The sequence below is a fragment of the Dermacentor andersoni genome, chromosome 1, assembly GCF_023375885.2.
Source record: "Dermacentor andersoni chromosome 1, qqDerAnde1_hic_scaffold, whole genome shotgun sequence".
Classification (NCBI taxonomy): domain Eukaryota; kingdom Metazoa; phylum Arthropoda; class Arachnida; order Ixodida; family Ixodidae; genus Dermacentor; species Dermacentor andersoni.
Genome location: NC_092814.1, coordinates 240586746 through 240609443, shown reverse-complemented (window position 1 = coordinate 240609443; position 22698 = coordinate 240586746). Strand labels below are relative to the sequence as shown.

General features: G+C 43.7%; 1 protein-coding gene across 9 annotated transcripts in view; it reads left to right on the top strand.

The window, feature by feature from the left end:
* Positions 1–22698, top strand: part of twin (CCR4-NOT transcription complex subunit 6-like twin) — a 300870-nt gene that overhangs the window by 50346 nt on the left and 227826 nt on the right. The window lies entirely within an intron of this gene.

The following is a 22698-nucleotide window of genomic DNA, read 5'->3' as shown; positions in this document are numbered from 1 at the left end:
TTTTTTCTATCCTTGACTGCACTTCTCTTTCCTTGGCACCCATTTTGCAACCACAGTGGAATCTTGATAAATGGAAATCACTTAAACGGAACTGCCTCTTAAATGGAACACCATCCTCATGGTTGGTTGGTTTTGCATTCGTGCAATTGCATGCAGCTTTGTCTCTCAGTAAATGGAACACCTGATAAGTGGAACCAATTTCCCTGGTCCTTTGAGGTTCTGTTTAAGGAGCATCCACTGTAATGGTCCGCTGGTTATCTGCCTATGCATTAGATCGCCTGCCGAGCTCCATTTTTTTCTCTTAATGTCAACTAGAATATTGGCTACCCTTGTTTGCTCTCTGATCCACACCACTCTCTTCCAGTCTCTTAATGTTACATCTAACAATTTTCTTTCCATCAGTCTTTGCACGGTCTTTAACTTGTTTTCGAGCATCTTTGTTAACCTCCAATTTTCTAACCCATATGTTAGGCTCCGTGTTTTCGGAGTTTATTTTTCTTGAAATTGGGAGAGTGTTTTTCGGAGTTTATATTTTGGCGGAAATTCGGCGTTTATCAGAATTTATTTCTCGTAAATCCCAAATTCTCTGAAATTCGGAGTTTAATTTTGCATTATTCTCAATACTCAAAAATCTTAGATGAAAGGATACCTGAACACGAAAACATCAGAACACATGAAGCGTATTTTCATTGCCTGGAAGGTTTGAATGCACAAACACATATACACACTAGCACAAGTACTTGAATACAAAACACCTACGTATGTGCGTATTACAACCTTAAAGCGTGTTGTAATAGACGCAAGCATATTTTACGAGGTTGCTGTCACTGCTGGAAGCACGCTCCTTTCGATTGATGATTCTCAGCTTTGAAAATGCCCTTTCAATGTTTGCGCTAGAAACAGGGAGAGCCAGAAGACTCGGCATGCAGCGAGAAAGCACTGGCCACTGGACAGTGTGAAGTCACCAAAACGGCAGGGTTTCAACAATGTTATTTTCTTCATAGCTCTGATAGTTCACAAAATCACTTATGAGCTGGCTCATGTCAGTTTCAAGAAACACTAACTTTAAAATTGACGCATATGTTTCGAACGCACGGGGTATCTCATGATTCACCTTTGGATTCACAATTTGAACACTGTACCAAAACGATTCACTGGTGTACTGGAGTGCATCACAAAGGTTTCTCTCACCTGTCTGTATCCACTTTTCAGCAACAGCAGTGTAGTATACATGAAGGTCTGCAACAATCGTTGAGCGGTCGTTCTCGTCAAGGAGATCCAACAGACACCATTGACTGAGGAGCTTGTGCAAACGAACCACGAGTATGGGGTAAACCTGGTGTACCAGGGTACTCTCTGCCTCAAGTTCCTTAATGATTGAGAGCATAGCACACGAATTTGTCTTAAGAAACCTCAGCTTAATCAGCAAGTCATGCACAACTTGAGGCAATGAAACAAAAGTTTTGAGCTTCTCACACTGCTTTCCCTTTACATTGTTGCTTCTCAAGAAAGACAAAATGGCACGCCAATAGTCCAGAACATTTTCCAGGGCTTCATAAAAATAGAAGCACCTAGACGGACATACAGTCTTCAGCGACCTGATGGTCATGCCCATGGCCACGCACACAATACCAAACTTATGGTGCAGCTTCCGCAACGACTTCAGCAGGGCAGGAAAGTGCACAACAAAATCATGAACTACCTTAAATGAGCTCGTCTTAATTTCATCCTTCAGGGCGTTGTTAAGTAAGGGGCTTTGAATGAAGTGCCTTGAAACTGGGGCTGGAGAGTTGTGAAGCTTCTGCATGTAAGAAGCTGAATCGGAGCACAACACAGGCTACGTCGCAAGGCCTTTCCAACTTTCTGAAGAGCGCTTTGTGTCAACATATCAATTGATACTGCGTTACACAGCTGAACTACCTGCAAGTATATCATGAAGGTCCTACGTCCAGGAAGCTTGTCGTCATAGAAGGTTGCAAGCACCGCCACTGCCGGACGTCCGCGGAGTGGTCTTTCATCGAAGAGCTTATCGTCGCAATGTCTTTTACACTGACTTCGTGTAGGTATTTCCGATATAGTTGAACACTTCCTGCCATCGTGCGTGCCGCTGGACACTTGCTTCGAAAGAGACTGCCAAGAGGTCCCATCAGTCTGGCTGGTGCAGTGGAATCCCAGCATGACAGAGTGCACGGCAAAACTGGTGGGGGATTTCATTCATGTCTTGTCTGTTGGATCGGGCTCATGTGATGCATTCTTCCAGCAAGCTTTGCTGTGACGAGTTGCCTAAGGGATAGGAATAACAAGACGATTTGAAAAAATTGGATTGCAGCCATATGATGTCTGTTAAGACACCTGGCATTGAAAGAAGCGTCCACGATAAACGGAGAAACTGTGTCAGGCTGTACGAAGCATGCTACGTGCACTCTCACGTAGCCATAATTTCATAGCACCAACACTTAAAAAAGGACTTACCTGTGTCTAGGTGGGGCTTCTTCAGCTGGACGTGGTGTTGTGATTGTAGATGCTCTGCAATTCTCAAGGCTCCCTTGCCGTTGGCAATGCTGACTGTCACACGACAAAACTTGCAAACAATGACTATTTCAGATGACTTTGATTTTTCAAAATCGCCAAACTCCTTTACGTAGTCGATCGAAAGCTTTCCCATTTTGCTTGCCCAAAATTTCTGTTCACATGCTACAGAAATGCATCATGTGAGCATGCCATGCTTTCCACCAGCAGGCTTTCCGCGCTTGATTCGGTCCCCTGGTGGCACTTGAGCACCAGGGGACTGTATATCAAGACGTCGGCTCATGCTCCCGGGGGCAACAAGCCCTTTGTTAAATGTGTGACGGGTGCCGTCTACAAGATACTGTTGACGTGAGGTAAAGTTTATACCAGCCAAACCGGCCGATGTATCAATGACCGCTTAGAACATGTCCTTTGTCGAAAGGCTTTCAATAAAGAACAGAACAGGGTCATATTGGCCGTTAAAATTGGAGTTTATCAGATAAATTCGAATTGTCAAACATTTTACCGGTGAGTGTTATTGGATTTTTTGGGATTTATCTGAAAACGGGGCCCTAACCATATGTTCGCACCGGTAGAATGCAATGACTGCACTCTTTTCTTTTCAATGACAGTGGTAAACTCCCACTCAGGATTTGGTAATGCCTTCCATATGCACTCCTGCCCATTTTTATTCTTCTGTAAATTTCCTTCGCATGATCAGGGTCCCCTGTGAGTAACTGACCTAGATAAACATATTCCTGCACAGACTCTAGAGGCTAACTGGCGATCATGAGTTTCTGTTCCCTTGCCAGGCATTACATTTGTTTTCTGCATATTAATCTTCAACCCTACTCTTACACTTTCTTGGTTAAGGCCCTTGATCATTTGTTGCAGTTCATCCCCAGTGTGTGGGGATTGAGGTGCCTTCCCGTGCCTCGTCCCCCAGCTCGCGCATTGTGCTTAGCTTGATCTGCGGGAACCGCCGCCGTAACAGCAACATGGCGGACGCCGGTAGTGCGCCGGAGCTAATTTCCTGTGCTTCTCTCTCCCCGGCTTGAATCACCGTACAAGCGTCACCGGGATGCGCCTTGATTGGCCTCCCGAATGGCGGCCCCCGGCGCCCTCTCCACCCAAGCTCTTTTCCGCTGAGCGCTTCATCGCCATGGCAGATGCTCACAGGCTTGCAACGAGTTCGCTACATGGGACCTTTGCTCCCGCGACTTCTCGTTCTCGTGCTTGGTGGACCGCTTATTGGTTAGCCCTAGCGCAACGGGTGTGCATACTCAATCGGTCTTGCGGTGAGCCTTTGTCCGTAAGCACCGTGACTGTCCACTGTGCTGTATCCCGGGTGACTAAACCTGCCTTTGTTGGCGATCTGATTTTGGAGCCTTCTCTGTGCCGTGTCAGAGAGTCGACGAACCCTGCCGTAGTGCCTTTGTGCGTTGCAGAGTTGAGGAGCATTGTGCCCTTTCCTGACCATCGCTCGTAGGGTCCTTGTGCAAACCCATCTCCACAAGTGTTGCTGAACAGGACACTGCCATCTGCAAACTGAAGGTTGTTGAGATATTTGCCGTTCACCCTCACTCCTAAGCCTTCCCAGCCTAATAGCTCGAATACTTCTTCTAAGCATGCAGTGAATAGCATTGGAGAGATTGTGTCTCCTTGCCTGACCCCTTTTTTGATAGGTAATTTTTCACTTGTGGAGAAACAAGGTAACTGTAGAATCTTCTAGATATTTCAAAGATATTCACCTATGCCTTCTGTGCTCCTACATTATGCACTGCCTCCATGACTGTTGGTATCTCTTCTGAATCAAATGCCTTTTCATAATATATGAAAGCCATGTACAGAGGTTAGTTGTACTCCGGAAATTCTTAATCAGCTGATTGATGACAAGAATGTGGTACATTGTATAATACCCCTTCCTGAATGCTTAACCTAGTGGAGCAACACGACTGTTCACCGCATGCTCCTCAATGGAAGCTAGCATCGGCTGACTGGAAGCAGTTTAGAGAATGAACTTATTTAATGTGAGATTTTATCAATGATTTTAGTATAGATGACAGTGTAGGGTACTTTACAGCTTTTATTATCAACACAACAGATGAATGCATTCCTCAAACAAATGGTCGCTTGTGTAAACAACTTGTTCCATGGTGAAATGATGAGTGTAGACGGCACGAAAGAAACAAAATAAAACGTGCGGCTTACAGCCTTGATTGCCAACTACAGGAAATCTCGTAGAATTTAAACACATCAAATCGCAAAAAAGGCGGACAAGACAACAGGCAAGGAGAACAAGCCGTAGAGGTTTTTCTCATGCATAACTTCCTGCACACAGGAGGCAAAAATTTGGAAAGAACTTAGAGGGTTTTAACGGTCAGCAAACCCAGCCATTACCCCTGGTCAATGATCAAGGGAATACCTTGAAAGAGCAGTCAGATGCTCTTGGAGAGCACTTCAAGCGCATCTCCAGCTTAATTCATTATTCTAAGTCATTCCTTAAATAATGTAAAGAAATAGGGAAATGTTATACACTAGATCGGAAATGCAGACCACATGAACCTTGTAACCGTCGTTCCAGCATTGCCGAGCTGAAAGCTTCATTTAACGCATGTAAGAGCTCTGTACCAGGAGCTGACAGGATCGTTTACGACATGATCATGAACTTGTACACTGACACACAATTAACACTACTTGCTGTAACACCATTTTGGCTGCCGGATACCTTCAACATGGAGGGAGGCTATGGTAATTGCAGTATTGAAACAAGGTAAAGATTCATCTTCAGATAATAGTTACTGTCCAGTAGCACTTACAAGTTGTATATTGGCAAGCTGTTCGACAAGGTGATAAATCATCATATGTTACATTTCCCCTAATCTATCAAAATGCTTGACCCTTATCAGTGCGGTTTCAGGTAAAGTCGTTCTACAACCGACCATCAGGTACGCAAGAGTCAAACATCCGTCATGCTTTCATTCATAGGCAGTACTTGTTGACCATATTCCTTGATATGGAAAAAGCATACGACATAACGTGGTGCTATGGGATATTGCGAGATTTTTCGGAGATGGGGTATTCACGGGAACATGCTAAACGTTACAGAAAGCTACCTGTCGAACCGCTTATTCTGTGTCAGAATTATTAATGCTCTTTCCAGGCCATTTCTCCAGGAAACTGGTATACTGCAGTGTGGCGTATCCTTTTTATTGTAAAAATGAATTCTTTACGGTCATCAGTTCCACATACCATATTTTATTCAGTATATGTTGATGATTTGCAAATAGGATTCAAATTGTGTAACCATGCAGTTTGCGAGCCGCAGGTTCAGCTTGACCTGAACAGGGTGTCAAAATGGGCTAATTAAAATGGCTTTAAGCTAAAACCCCAGAAAAGCTCCTCTGCCCTTTTTGCAAAGAGTAGAGGCCTGGTCCCAGATGCTAATATTGAACTCAATGGACAGTGCTTACCTCTGCACAGAGCACACATTTTTGGGTGTCATACCTGACTCAAAACTATCCTTCATATCCCCCATCAAATATCTTAAGAATAAATGCTTAATATCAATGAATATTCTAAAATGTTTGTCACACACAACATGGGCAATGATAGGAAAGGCCTAACAAACCTGTACAAGAGCCTCATAAAATCGTGTTTGGATTATGATGCTGTGGTGTATCACACTACTGAACTGAGTGTAGTAGTAAAGATGTTGAATCCCGTTAATCATATCAGCATCCGCCTAGCCACAGGTGCCTTCAGGACAAGTCTTGTGCGAAGTCTCTACGTGGGCTTGAATGAGTGGACACAACCTGCAAAGGTCATACTCTAGTTTTACATATTTTCTGAAAGTACATTCAAACCCTGAACATCCTTTTCAGACAACTGTAAATGATGTGATTTGTCCGATACTGTTTCAAACCCTTTTCACTGCGCGTGAGGAGCCTCAGTGAAGAAATGGGTGCCTCGCTTCTAGAACACTGTTTAAAGAACCAAGCAAGGGCCGTTACCACTGTGGCAGTAGGTGGTCATTTGTTAAAATCTCGAATCACGCTTCACAAGAACAAATTTTAATGCACTTTCTAGAACTGCAGGCGAAATGCCCACGCGCAGAATTTAACATGGATGCATCAAAGTCCCATGCCAGTCCCATGTCTTATGCAGCCATTGGTCAATCATTTTTGGAATTTGGCATTCTGCATTCACTGACAAGTATGCTTATGGCTTAGGCTTATGCACTATTGCTGGCTGTGAAACATATCGTGGTATGAAAACTAGAATGTGCAATTATATTTAGACTCATTAAGCGTCCTCAAAGCTTTGATGTCACTACAAAAGCATAAAAATCTTGTAATTATGAAACGTTATTGGCTCCTGTGCACTATTTATGCATCTGAACAGCATATCTTAATATCCTGGGTGCCCGGCCACAGAGGAATCAAGAGTAATATGCTGGCTGATGAACTTGCTGCGTCCATAAAAACAACAGACAGTAACTCTTCAATGCATGTAATTGCTACAGATCTTAAGCCTCTCCTTTAAAAAAAAAAATGCTGAGCAGGCATTAGGCAATGCTTCCAGGGTAACGAAACTTCTAATAAAATACATTTTATCAAGCCACAGTTGGGACATTGGACATCACTAAAATCTCGACAATGTGATGTCCCCAGTTTGTCGTTTTAGAATAGCTCACATGTATAGTACACACAATTACATGTTGACTGGGACGGGATCTCCAACATGTAGTAAATGTAGTGAGAGGCTAACTATCTTCCACTGGAGTGTCAGGAAGCAGATGCCGCAAGGAAAAAGCACTTTCCACTAGCTTACAGACAACGCTTTTCATCCAGCAATGTTTCTCAATAAGGAACCATTATTTAACACAAAATCAGTTTTATGTTTTTTAAATGAAGTCTCCACACTAAACATTATCAGCCCAAGAAATTTGTAGCTCGCTTTGTTGAGAGGCCATGGCTAGGATGGCAGCATATTGTATAATGCATGCCTCCAGGCCTTTAATTTCCAAGGGCTTCGGTGAAGCAGTAGCTGTACTGCGAGTGACACATTTTAGCCTATCAAACTGCTTTGTAAGCATATTTACCATTTTCATCCTATGTATCACTTTACACCCGATGTATCATTGTCATATTTTTATTAGATATATATTTTACATACTTTACTGCGAATGTTTTTCGGCCACTATACAGCCACGTTGCATATACTCTTCGTCATTGACCGCATCATCGACTGCGTGATACCATTTCTTGGCGCTCTTTGACCATTACTGGCCCTTGCGTAACAAAACCCTATACATCATTATCACAAACTTCAAAATTCTCCTGCTGAGCAGATGGTATCCTCAGAACCCTTGCGAGCTTCCTCCTCCAGGCAGGATTTCTCTGCTGCACTGCAATGACAACATTTAGCTTCAGCTAGCTGTCTATGCTCCAGAGATTCTTTTGATTCTTCTCTGGTCTCTCTTGTTGCTCAGAGCAGTCAACTCTTGAGTTGAAAGGAGACTGAACTTCTGCAGAACCTCCTCAAACCCTTGGTGGCCTTTATTTAAAATTCTATATATGGCTACAGAAGTGGTTATCTCCACAACAGTGCTGAAGCAAATCTTGTTTCGGGGCACAGCAACCAAAACTTGCTGTTGAGTGACTCAGTTGCATTTTGGAGTTTGCCCTGAATACAGCTCTGCAACACTTTACGCTTGTCAGCCTCTCATATATAGGAAGCATAGCCTTTTCCCAAGTTCACCATCTGGGTAAAATTTGTGGTTGTGATTCTCGTCCCTAGAGCACGAATAGAAAAATGAAGCTCTTATAGCTGCCCATGCCTTGATTAGAATCATTTTCCAATCTTCTGGTTGAAAAAACACCTTGATTATTTTACACGTGAAAATAGAATATTGAAGAATAATTTTGCAATCACATCTAAAAAATTACTTTAAAAAATATAATTTTCTGAACAGCGTCTGTGTTGAGCAGACACATGCAGGACTACAACACTGCATCATGTTTACTTCTTTCTGCCCAACTTTCACTGAATGGAACACTGAGGCTGCTATTGCATTTAAGTGACACTATGTTCTAAGAGTTTCTGTTTACTGATATTCTACCGTATGAAAATAATGCAGCAATAGCGGGAATGTTAAATTTATTTCATGGTGATGGCACTTCACCCCATGGTAGAGAGTTCTGTGGTTCTTATGCGAGGGTCAGAGTCGATGACATTTACTCATGGGCACAAAGAAATAGGAATGGCTGTTCTATAACCATTTTTGGTGTTGAATTTTGGACATTCACATTCTTACTATGTTGTATGTCACATTCCAGAAGAAGCGTAAGTTTCATGTTTATACCTCCCAATGAATTTTGCAGGGTTTTTATGAGTCAATGCTGCAGCCATTCAGGTTGCGTTGTTTTCATATTTTGCTTTAGGTTTCACTGTGGTAATAAATTTCCCAAGATGGTTTAGCAAATTGCTGCACTTTAAATTCTGGATCACATATTTTCCTGCCTGCACCTCAGCCATGCCAAGTGCCCCAGACATGTCGCTCTACCATCTAGAATTTTCTTATAAAATATCGTAGTTCCCTCAGCACAACAATTGTATACACATAAGTAGGTAGGTAGAGATAGATAGATAGTGCCGCTCCACCAGCGCTACTGCGCTTCGGCGGAGCTCAAGTGTTCGCGCCGCTTAATGTGTGTCTGCGCACTGCATGAGACACACTCCAACCATGGAAGCTGGTGCACGGCCAATCATGATTTCTGTACCTCTTTGTAAATAAGTAGTTGTCCCAGTATAAGTACAGCAGCTGTGGCTATGCACCTAGTGACATACCCACAGTTGTGACTAGAGGGACAGTGCCAATCGCAAGAACCACAGGGATGCATAACCTTCTTTAACTAAAAATAGAGGAGAGGCACGCTGACAGTGCGTGCTGCCCGATCTCGGAGGCCAAAAGTAGCGTCATCTTTTGAACTTTGCCCGCCCCTTATTGGATCTCCGCCATTCTTCCTTCCCTGCACCGCCAGCTGCATGCCTCCTTGTTCCTATTGAACTAGCACTGTCACGTCACACTGCGCGCTTTACATTTCTCCATTTATTGCTCGGAAGAGAAGCGCACGCTTCATTAAAAGCATGGACGAAGGAATACAAGTATTTTTCCTTCCTCCATGATTAAAAGGCTCACTGGTGCCATTTTCATGGCACCTGCATGCTTATGCATCGGCACGCCTCATATGCGGTGCCTCTGTCGTGAGCGTGCCACCCGAAACGGCACATTCCTGAGGGCGCCTGCTGTCTGCGATGAGCTGCCGTGCATTCGCTTGTAGGAAATGATTTAGTAAAAGAAACCATTTATTTTGCACTCTGGACAAGGGCGTATGTAGCGAAAATAATTCGCATGCATCAGCGTGACTGCACAAACTTCAACAAACGGTCACACTTGTCTTTTGTGAGGTCATTAGGATGCTCTAAAATCGCAGTAGATACTACTAGTTATTCCACCGCATGCTCGTTCCACTGATATCACGTCACTTGTGCACTTGTTTGTACAGTGTGTTGTCATATTTTGTTGTCTTTGAGCAAAATTACACGCTGCAGTTTGGCAGAGGATAATTCCATTATGTTGATAAGTTCAAACTTGATTTATACAGGGCTGTGGCAATGCCGTGTGTAGTAATAAAGCATTTTCAGTTGAAATATTGCACTACATATATGGGCTTTTTGTTTGTTTGTTTGTTTGTTTATTTATTTATTTATACTGCAGCCTTATTATAGGGCTATAGCAGGAGTGTACAAAAGTAGCAAATTAGCATAAACAAGCCAAACACAAGCAAAAAAAAAGGTAAAATCAATTGAATATTCTAAAAGTACTGGTGACTATAAAAGCTCATTTAATGGCAAGGAACGAACAGCACCTGACAAGAACTTCAATAAAGAAAAATGAGGCATCTGCTATTTTATGCAGTTTATATACAGGGATTTCGAGAAGAGGTTCAGACTTGCATGTAGAGCACCAGTGCAAAGGAAAAAAGAAAAGAAGAATCTCGACCTCTCAGGCACATGGGTAATGCAATACAGCATTGCTGGTGCAAAGCTGTTTTTTATTCATACCAATAGTGACTGCACAGCAGAACAGCACCATATGAGTGTTACGAGGAATGATGCTTAAGTGAACCCACCGCGAAAGTATTGTGCTTGCAGAAATGTGAGAGCCACAGCGTTTCATCCCAAATGACTACATGGCTTACACTGACACAAAATGCAGCGACTGTTATCAAAAATGAGTTATTGCAAACTAAACATGCTTCCACCGTCCCATAAGGGCTTTGTGCACGATCTCATTACCTGAAGTTATTATAATAAGTAGAGAAATAAGTAATAATAAGTTCTGCGGTGCCGTGCACAGAACTTCTTGAGATTGTCAACTAAACTTCAGTGCACCCTATTTGTTCCATTGTTCTATCTGGATGCTTGTATCAAAGTGTTCTCACTTTGTCAGAGTTCTGTCTACGATGCCGAGTGTGCTGGGTCGTTGAAAAGTATATTAACTCGTATAGTTGTACCAAAACCAAGCACAATATGTGCACAGGCACACACCATACCAGAGAAGTTCCGACTGGAAGTACGGGTTTACCATGACAGCTGTGCATGCGGAGAGCTTTTCTACTCGTACCTCGAATTTCACATCAGCAAAGATTACAGACATAATTTCTAAGAAAAACTAAAGAAATCCCGGTCGGATGGGAAGCACCCAACTCCAGCTACCACCCGACACAGGCCAAAGATTATCTACTACATTGAAACAGTGTTGGCCACACCACCGTTGAGGCGGATGTGTGGGAGAGAGCATGAGCATGGGAGAGTGGCGGAGATAGTGCATCTTTTAAACATTGAGGGTATGGGGAACCAGTGCTGTAGTTTGGATGAATGGATGGAAAGATGGATGCTATGAGCATCCCCTTTGAAATGGGGCAGTGTGTTGTGCCACCAAGGTCTTATTATTTTGCCTAGTGTCCTACCTATGTTTTGAAAAAATATACACAAGGAATTCCCAGCATCAAACTTTCTGAACCACTATTGAGAACTTTGTTTTTGTACGCCTCCATTAGTTGTGGTCTACTAAACTTCCAATCGCCTCTTACTAATCTCAATTGTAGACATGTTTACTTTCCCCCTGCTAATACTGAACTCAAGTGCTTCAAGGAGGCCAGAGGAGCCTAAACCGACAGCTGGTCAGATATCTTCACATTCTAATAAAACATGTTCTGTCGTTCCGTAAACATACTCCAATGACTGTATACAGTTGTTCCATAGCTTCCATAGCTTTACCGCAGCAAGCACATAATTCTTCATCTTTGGTGTATCTCGCTTTATGAGTATGCGCTCTAAGGCATCCTGACCTCGCTTCAAGAAGTAAAGAGCTTCCCTATGAGTTATCGTAAATTGTTTCGTTCCTGATTTCGTTTTTTCCTCCTAGGTAGTTACTCATAGTGGGTTTCTTTTCCATTGCCACCCACGAGATTGTCTCAGCCTCTCTGTTTTTGAGTTAGATATTCTTTGTTGCCATGTTATTTACTACACCCATCGCATACTTGCTGGTAAACTTCCTAGTTTATTTGCTCCACTGTGAATGAGTGTTTTCCCTGTACAAATATCTGAACACTCTCGCAACCCATTTACATTCTTCCTTATTCCTCAGTCATTTTTCAAAATCAGTTTTACTCTGAGCTTCTCTCACTTAAAAACTTGTCCAGCCCATATCATTTAACATATCCAGCCCATAGCTTCATTTTAGTCTTCCCATAAGCGCCCAATGCAAAGCGTCCCACTGACCTTTGGTTGCCGTGAAGTCCTGATTGTACCCCTGACTTTTAGCAAACGACTGCATTTCCAAATATAAGTCCTGGAACCATTCCACCTTTCCACATACCTGGAACACCTCGTACCTATTGTATCCCCATAGCACACTGTGGTTCATTATGGCCTCATTTCTCTTCCCCTTTGCTATTTTTTGTTCCTGTGTTTCCATATATCTATTGGCTTCATTTATCTGTAATCCAAGGTATTTGTATTCTTTTACCCAAGGTATTTTCTTGCCTTGTATTGACACTGTGTGACCACTGGTTTCATTAATATTCCATAAAACGTGATTTCTAACGCTAAAATTTCACTCTTAAATTAACACATTCCTGTCCACAGACATTAGCTAGACGTTGCATATCACTTTGCTTGTTAGCAAGTAACAGTGGCGTCCGTATAAAATAAACCTGGGAGCTGCTGCTCTACTACTGTACCCGCCTGTTTGTATGAGAGATTAAGCCCGATAGTGATACCTTCAAGTGCCCTTTTCGTCCTTACCACGTACATCATAAACAGCAGCGGGGATAAAAGGCACCCCTGTCTCAGTCCCTTGGCGATATCACCTTTCTCCTCGCTCCTCATTCCATCCCAGTCAACAAAATGGTGTTTTCTAGGTAAATCGCCCTCAAAAGCTGTATACAATCATTGCCTAAGCCTTCCCCTTCCAGAATATGCCACAAAATGTTGCAGTCTATGTTGTCATATGGTCCAGTAATGTCTACAAAAGCCACATAGCCACATATAATGGTCTCCTTTCTTCTCTAGATATTTCAATAAACTGAGCAAGAACAAATAAGTTATCATCCAGATGCCTACCGATTCTGAAGCCATTCTGAAGTTCCCCCAATATGCCATTATTTTCTGCCCATGCTTGCAGTTTTAATTTAATCGTCTGCATTGCTAACCAGTAGATTACCCATAGTCAGTGGCCTATATGAGTGAATTTTGTCTTTGTCCTCCTTACCTTTATAAATTAAATTCATTCTGCTTTGTCGCCAACTGTCTGGTATTTGCCTATCTTGTAAGCTTTTTTCTACTGCTTTCAACAGAGCTTCGCTACCTTTTGGTCCTAGTTCATTAATCATCCTAACAGGAACCTCGTCTAACCATGTGGCTGTGCCCTTAAAAATTTTCTCTTCGGCTTTCTTACAGTTGAAATTTCTCAGCACCAGCTCCTTTTCCATTTGGTTCTCGAACATGCTCTTTTCTTTTCTCAAAGACCACCTTGTCATTGCCTTGAAGTGATTCGGCTGTTATTTTTCTAATGTAATTTAATGCCACGTCCCCTCCCAGTTTGTTTACATCTTCGTGTAGGATATGTTGTTGTATTGTTCCAAACTTCCTGCCTGATAAGTTTATGTGGTTCCAAAATATTCTAGGTGTGGCCTTCACTTTCTCAAGTATTTTGGACAACCAACATTCACTTTCACATTTTATATTTGTTTGAACCAGTATTTGAACCATATATTTTTTCTTCTGGTATATTAGCCATTTTTCTGTCTACTTCAACCTGCGACAACTGCACTTTTTTTGCCTGCCTGTGCTCTCGTGATGCTTTCTGTTCATTGATCGCTTCCCGTATCTCCCTGTTGCACCAACTTTTCGATTTGTTTTTTTCCTTTCCACCAAGCATGTTGCTTATGGTGCTTTCCTTATTTCTCTTTTCATTGCACTTAGAAGCTCACTATATTCCCACTAATTGCTTGGCCATTTGCCAAGTTCTTTCTCGACCCTTGTGACTATATTTGTTATTTGTTTGGTGTTCAAATTTGGACTGGCCATTCTCCACTTCTTGCTCTCTTTCCCAACTACAAATCCCATTTTCAAAATGATGCGTTGATGGTGACTCCCTATGCTGCTATACCATTCATCACCAATATCCTATTGACCCTTTTCGTGGAGCAGTTTGTTCTAGAGAACGAGATCTTGGTTTCTTGTTTTGGATTTTGTGGCGAATGGACGTGCTTTTTGGGGCTCCGTGGAGGCGACGAAATCATAAGTTATTGTGCATGCTTTGAGCTTGCTTCTATTTTTTATCTGCTGATTTTTTTCCTTTAAATAGTAATTGGGTAGTTTTCTTTTTCTTTCCTTTTTTTGTCTCTCGTATTTGGGGTGTGCGGGTGTGCTTCGTGTACATTTGGTTTTTCAGGATGGTTAGAGCGTCCTTTCGTGCCACGTGCTTCAACACAAGCAGCCAGGTGGGACGTTGAAAGTTTCTAGTCTTTAAATGGTAGCTTGGAAGTCGCAAGACAAATAGCTATTAGCGGTTTTACTGTGCGGGTTTTTGTAGGAAAGTGAGAGCGTGGCTGCGTGGTTGAGCACGTGCAAGAGCGTGTCATACCTTCGGTCTCCGCGGCATTGATTGCTTTTGAAACAGTGGTGAGAGTTTCTTTGCGACATCTTGAGGATTTGGATCCTGTGTGTATCGGTTTTTGCTAAAAGGCACGTGCTCTGCATTGATATAGTATTATAGTATTTGCATCAGTAGTAGCATTATTATAGTATTGTAGTATTTGCAAAAAGCCGTGCAATACACGGCGAGAAAGACGGGAAAGCAAGCAGTGCGCGGGGGGTCCCTCAAGGCAGATGAGGAGACGGACGAAAATGGAGAGGGCATCGAATCAACCGGCACACTATGTGATGTCGATACTAGGCTGCAGAAAATGGAGGCTTTCCAGGAAGAGCTTCTCAAACAGGTGCAAGAGCTCAAAAATCAGCTAAACAGGGAGCGTGATGCACGGAAGGTAGTTTAAAAGAGACTTGAAGCAGCCAAGGAAAAGCTGAACAGGGCCGCCATTGTGAATGAGAATGTGCGTGAAAACGGAACGCAGACCCCCGACGCAACAGGCAAGGGAGGGTCAGCGAAATACGTGGAATGCATACAGGGTGACGAAGGTTTAGCTGGAAAGAGCGGCACCTACCTGGAAGCCGCCACACACATAAAAAAGAAGGAGCGCAGGGGTCAGTGCACCTTGTCAAGTCCAAATCACGCGGAAAAGGACAAAGGGAAGCAGGCAGAGGTAGGAAAGAGTGAAATGGTGATTATCGCCGGTGACTCAAACCTGGCTACGTGCTCAGAAGCAATTTTGGAGAGAGTGAAAGGCGATAAAAGAGTGGCGGTAGGTACATTTCCAGGGCGGACACTGGGTTCTGTCATGGAGCGAGCAAAAGCAAAACTCGCGCAAAATGTCCACGTGCGCAACCTTGTCATAGAGCAGGTGAGCTAAATAACGTCCTAAACAGGAAAGGGCCAGGACTAGCCCAGCGCTTGGTGAAGAGGGTGGACGACTTCAGCGAGCTATCCCCTCAGGTGCAGGTCATGGTGTGCACGGTGCCGGAGGTGCCTGTATGTGACAGTCACGTACAAAGAGCCGTAGTGGCTGCTAATGAGGAAATATGGAAAATTAGCCGAGAGAAAGGCTTCGAGGTTGTCGAAGTAAACAGGGAAGTGAGAAGTTGTGGTGGTTTTAAACGAGACGGGATCCACTTCAATTACAGGCTGGCACGAGGCTGGCGACTTGGTGGTCATGCTGTTGCTTTTTTAGGGGGCCCGCGGGCGCTCAGGAGGTCAGAGTAAATAGTAATGAAGAAGGTCCCCTAGGGGAGCATCAGAAGAGTATTGCCGTCGATAACAGAAAAAGGAGGAAAGCAAGAAAAAGAGCTCGCAACGCAATAGGCTACATAAACATGCAGGGCGGCAGAAGAAAGGAAAAGTGGGCAGAGATTGAGGAGCAGTTACATAGAGAACAAATAGGGGTGTATGCGGTTATGGAAACGCACCTTAGAGACTCAGAAGCGCCGCCAGTTATTGAGAATTATGTTTGGGAAGGGCGCAACAGAACTAAGTCGGAAAGAAAGGGAGGGGAAGTCGGAATGCTCATCCATCAGGGAGCCAAATGGAAAAGAGTAAATTCACAATGTCAAGAGCATCTTTGGTTATCAGGTACAATAAGTGGGAAAGAAACTTGGCTGGGCGTTACGTATTTGTGGACCGGAAAAAATTGCACAGAGAAGAATAAAGAGTTAGTGGAATGCATAAGCGCTGATATTAAGGGTTTCGGGAATGGTGCTGAAATTGTGCTATTAGGTGACATGAATGCCCACATACAGGATTTATATAGCTATACCGACAACAACGGGAAGTCAATGCTAGACCTTTGTGAGCAACATAACCTCGTTATCGTGAACACAGGGCCTAAGTGTGAAGGGCAGATCACGTGGGAAGTGGGAAACCGGCAATCGATCATTGATTACTGTTTGATGAGAGAAGGAATTCATGATAAGTTGAGAGAAATGGTCATCGATGAGGAAGGGTTTAGCAGCATAGAGAGTGACCATAAACACATCATTTTGAATATGGGATATGTAGTTGGGAAGGAGAGCAAAATGGCCAGTCCAAATTTGAACGCTGAACAAATAGCAAATATAGTCACTAGAGTTCAGGATGAACTTGGCAAATGGCCAAGTAAGGAGTGAGAATATGGTGAGCTTCTAAGTGTAATAACGACAGAAATACAGAAAGAGAAACAACATGTTCATTGGAAAGGAAAAAAGAAACCGAAAAGCTGGTGGAACAAGCAGATACGAGAAGCGATCGCCGAACGACAGAAAGCATCTCGAGAGCACAGGCAGGCAAAGAAGGCGCAGTTGCCGCAGGATGAAGTAACATGTAAATGGGAAATATACTGGGAGAAAAAGTCTATGGTTCAAATACTAGTGCAAGCAAAATTAAAAGGTGGAAGTGAACGTTGGTTGTTTGAAATACGTGAGAAAAAGGCCGCACCTAGAATATTATGGAACCACATAAAATTATTAGGCAGGAAGTCAACAATACAAAAACATATCCTAGACGAAGATGAAAACAGACTGGAAGGAGAAGCGGCAATAAATTACATCCGAAAAGTAACAGCCGAATCTTTCCAAGGCAATGACGAGGTTGTATTTGAAGAAAAAAAGAGCGTGAAAGAGGCCCAAGTGGAAAAGGAGCTGGTGCTGACAAATTTAAAATGGAAGAAAGCGGAAGAGAAAATTCCTAAGCACACAGCCACAGAGCTAGACGAGGTTCCCGTTAGGCTGATAAATGAACTAGGACCAAAAAGTAAGGAAGCTCTGGTGAAAGCAGTGGAAAAAACTTTAAAAGATAGATGAATACCAGACAATTGGCGACAAAGTAGAATGAATTTAATTTATAAAGGTAAGGGGGAGAAAGACAGAATTCACTCATATAGACCGTTGACCATTACATCGGTAATATACAGGCTAGCAATGCAGGCAATCAAATTAAAGCGTCAAGCATCGGCAGAGAATAATGGCATTTTGGGAGAGCTTCAGAATGGCTTCAGAACAGGTACGCGTTTGGATGATAACTTGTTTGTTCTTACTCAGTGTATTGAAATATCAAAAGCAGAAAGCAGACTGTTGTATGTGGCCTTTTTAGACATTACAGGAGCCTACGACAACGCAGACCGCAACATTTTCTGGGATATTCTGGAAGGGGAAGGCTTAGGTAACGATTGTCTACAGCTTTTGAGAGATATTTACCTAGAAAATACTGTTTGCATTGAATGGGAAGGTATGAGGAGCGAGGAGAAAGTTCATATCAACAAGGGACTGAGGCAGGGGTGCCCTTTATCCCCGCTGCTGTTTATGATGTACATGGTGAGGATGGAGAGGGCGCTAGAAGGAAGAAATATCGGGTTTAATCTCTCATACAAACAGGCGGGTAGAGTAGTAGAGCAGCAAGTCCCAGGTTTATTTTATGCGGACGACATTGTGTTTCTAGCTAACAAGCAAAGTGATTTGCAACGTTTGGATAATATCTGTGGACAGGAAGGCAACAATTTAGGTTTGAAATTTAGTGTTAGAAAATCAGGTGTTAAGGTATTCAATGAAAACTGTGAATGGACAGTGGAGATACAGGGCCAAGAAATACCTCGGGTAACAGAATATAAATATCTTGGTATATGGATAAACGAAGGCAATAGATATATGGAAACACAGGAAAAAGCCATAACAGTAAAGGGGAAGAGAAATGCAGCCATAATGAAGCACAGAGTGCTATGGGGATACAATAGGTATGAGGTCCTCCGAGGTATGGGGAAAGGTGTAATGGTTCCAGTACTTACTTCTGGAAATGCGGTTGTTTGCTTTAAAACAGGGGTACAATCAGGACTCGACGGGAACCAAAGGTCAGTGGGTCGCCTCGCATTGGGCTCTCACTGGAAGACTACAAATGAATTAAGCTGTGCAGGGTGATATGGGCTGGACTAGTTTTGAAGTGAGGGAAGCTCACAGTAAAATTGAGTATGAAGAACGGCTGAGGAATATGGAAGAAAGTAATGGGCTGGGAGAGTGTTCAGGTATCTGCACAGGAAAAACATTGATTCACAGTGGAGGAAAAGAACTAGGAAGCTTACCAGCAAGTATGCTGCCTGTAGGGTGGGCAACACAGCGACAAAGAAGGTCAAGCGGAAAGTCAGAGAGGCTGAAATAATCTCATGCGTGGCGGCAATGGAAAAGAAACCTGCCATGAGTAACTATTTCAGAGGAAAAAACGAAATCAGGAAAGAAACCGTTTATGATAACTCAAAGGGAAGCTCATTACTTTTCGAAGCGAGATCGGGATGCCTTAGAACACGCACCTATAAAGCGAGATATAAGAAGGAAGAAGCGTGTGCTTGCTGCGGTAACGCTAGGGAAACGACGGAGCATGTTTTATTAGAATGTGAAGACGTCTACCCAGTGGCCGATTTAGGCACCACTGGCCTCCTGGAAGCCCTTGGGTTCAGCGGGAGCAGTGGTAAAGCAAACATGTCTGCAATAGGCATTAGTAAGAGGCGATTGGAGGATTGGTGGAAGAAAAGTAGGGAAACGACAAAAGACGGAGACGTACAAAAGCACAGTTCGCAATAGGGGATCAGAAAATTTGGGCGTGGTAGTTCGTAGTGTTTTTTTTTTTTTCTTTTTTCATTGTTTAACCTAAGTAGGACATTAGGCAGTATAATAGCAAGAGCTTGGTGGCGCAACCCACCGCCCCGTTGCAATGGGGACGCTCATAACATCCATCCATCCTCACGTTGCCTCAGCGACAGCGCACGGATGCGAATCCACTACCTCTTCCACTTTAGTTTTGTGTGATGAGCTGTCGGAAATGCAACTGAGTTCTCGCTAACAAACTGTGCTTCAACCATGCTGGTTTGAATCATGTGGATTGAAGACGTGTGCAGTAATTGGTTGCAAAAATAGTGACTGGCATACTAAGGAATAAAATTAATCTGCGTGGCCAAGTTCGCAGACCGCTGCTGCAACTGTCCGTACGTGTTACTGGCACTTCGAGATGTACGGCTTTCCTCGATGATAGAGAAATTCGCTCATCTGCCAGCGTTGTATCGCTAACCTTCAAAGAAAGCGCTTCAGCCCTGGAACGTCGGCAAGAGTGAGTACATCTCGTTAAACAATGAAAAAGGTCCGAGTAGCGCCGCGTCCTGTCATAGTAAGTTTCGCGCACAGTATCAACACACATCCACCCCAACTGGTACGAAAACTTAAGCCCACTCTATCGCCAACGGGTCAATAAGTGAATGGGCGTACACTTGAATATATGCGCACCATTCGTGCACAATAAATGACGGACTACACCGATAGCGCATGAATGGTCGAAGCTGAATGTTTCATGACGGTCCACAAAAGTAAGCGAGTTACAAGCGATAATACATCATTGCTACAAGGTATTACAACGTACAAAACCAGCTACGTTTCAAGCCCTGCGCGCAGCAAGAACAAATCTATCGGAACTGAGCACACCCGCGAGCGAAAAGGCAGGAAATGATCAGATAGCGACCGCACCGAGGAAATTTACTCAGAAATGTGACAATCCGCTGCTTCAAAATATTGGCGAACCGAAGAACGAAGAGCAAAACACACTAATCCTGTTTCAATTCATGAGCGGGAAGTTTGGATAGCTTAGAAGCCCCGCTTGTAGAATAAGCACCATATGCGCTGCTCGCGCTGTTTGGACTAGCTTAATCAGCATCGAAAGTGCTTTTGTATGTGCTCTGATGCTGTGGCCAAAGCTATGTGTCGTCCATCCAGTCACCGTCTACGATATCTCCCGAAACAGAGGTTTGCTAAGCCGCATGAGCGTCATACACACCCATTGTAAACGCAGAGGCAACGGAGGCAGTTGAAGCAAGCAGTGGACGCTTCACGGCGTGATCAAACATGACAGCGCCCACGGGATTGCCGCGAAACGTTTAGCGTCCACGGGATCGCCGCGCGCATTGTTTAGTCATACAAACAGAAGACAGTGGCCAGCAGCGGTACGGTGAGGAACGTACATTACCCGTAAAAAAGAAAAAAAAAACACAACACAAGCAACTTGAAGGCCGTCGTTATTCTTGCGTGGTTAATTGCTACAATTAGAAAAGCCGTAATAGCCCCGTCATTCTATTATGTTTCGTGAAAACGACGAGGATGAGCATGCGACGAGCATGCCTGACGTTGGATTCAGGCAGGCGGGATCGCACGCCGTTTCTACTATTTCTACAGCTTCTTCGGTAAAATGTACGTGTGCATTTTATTTTATTGAAAGCGAAAATGAGAATGCTTCTAGTACAAAAATACAAACAAGTTTTTAGTACAAGAATATATGCAACCAGCATATATTTTTTTTTTTTGGGGGGGGGGGGGGGGCGGCAATAAAGCACGTCAGCCGGGGCAGATGCGCCCGTGCGTCGAAGTCCGCTATCACGTCAGCCGGGGCGGCCAAATAGAGTACAGAACGCCGCGCTTAAGCCACCTACAGTGAGTGAAAATGCTTGGGGCGTTAAGAGAAATGTTAGTGCCAGCCGGCGTTTTAAATGCTCAATAGGTTTCCAACGGTGCGTGGCGCCTTTGACAGCGCCTGGTGACAAAATGAAAAGGGAGATGAAAATGTTAATGATACGATATATCACAGCGAACATAAACGATGCACACTTCATGTTGACTGCAGAAACAGCGCATTGACGCTGCACCGGCGCGTTGCCGCGACCGGCGACACAAACAATGGTTATGGAGTTTCTATTCCAGGATAAATGATGTTCGCTAAAGTGACGCGTATTTATTTTATATTAAGAAGGTCCACTTTCGCCCGTAACGCGAAACATCGATTGCGACCGCAAATTAGTGCACAGATATACGAAGTATAGTGTAGCTTTCTCGGTCGCATAAACTTATAAACATAGGCATACTAACTAAATTAACAAGCGTGGTGTACGCGCGCACAAGCACACATGAACACATCTCACTCGATGACTGCGGAAACTCGTTGTCAAAACGCTGGCGATAGAAAGCGCGCCAGCAGCAGCGAGCGAACTGACCTTTGTGCCGCGTCTCGCATCGACGGGAACCAAGCCGTCAAAACAGCGCGCCCGGCGGACTATGTCCCTGCGCAGATAGCCCTCAAGATACAGCTACCCGGGCGGGCGGGCTCGGCTGGCTCGGCCGCCCAGAGTAGCACACCCCCCCCCCCCCCCCCCCGGTCTTTCTCTCTCTCTACCCTACCCCCGGAGCCTTGCGCGCGACGGAAGACGGCGCGTTGTCTCCCTTTCGTGCGCGAGATTCACGTTGCAGCTCGGCCTTCTGCTTATAGAATTTGTAGAGGGATCAAATATATGAATAATAACTACACTGCCATTGCCAAAGATGCTGCAAACGAATTCTTGAACGCTACGCGCAGTCAAGACAAGTAAAATATGTATTTTTTTTTCCATAAAAAATATACTCGTATGTCCCAAAAATTCTGCCCGAAATAACCGATATCAATGCTTCCATGTTTTTTGTCTGCTTAATAAGTAAAGAAAATATCACATGAACTCTAGAACTATATCAGTTCGAAACCAGCAAAGCAGTGCATGCCGCTCATATGAAAAAAGTAAAGGCGGTGAAATGAACAAGTTGAGGACAAATATGTTAAGGAAACTTTGTCATCCAAGTGCCTTGTTTACATTTTTGTGCATATGCAACGCCACGGAAAAATCTCAATGACGCTGTTGTTTGTCCCAATGTATTGCGCAGGAGCAGCTGTCACCGGTCGTGTATTGTAATTGCACCGAAGTTATAGTTGCAACAGAGAGCACATATAAAAACCAGGAGTTCTGCAAAATATACGAGGACGAGTCAAAAGAAAATGAGCCAGTGCGAATGTATGACAAACGGGTACTTTATTTAAAAGTAGTCTCCATGAGAATTTAGACTTCGTGCCACTGACTAACGAGCCGCGTGGTTTCCGTCTCATAAAGCTCCTAGGGTTGCTGCTTCAAAAAGTCTGCA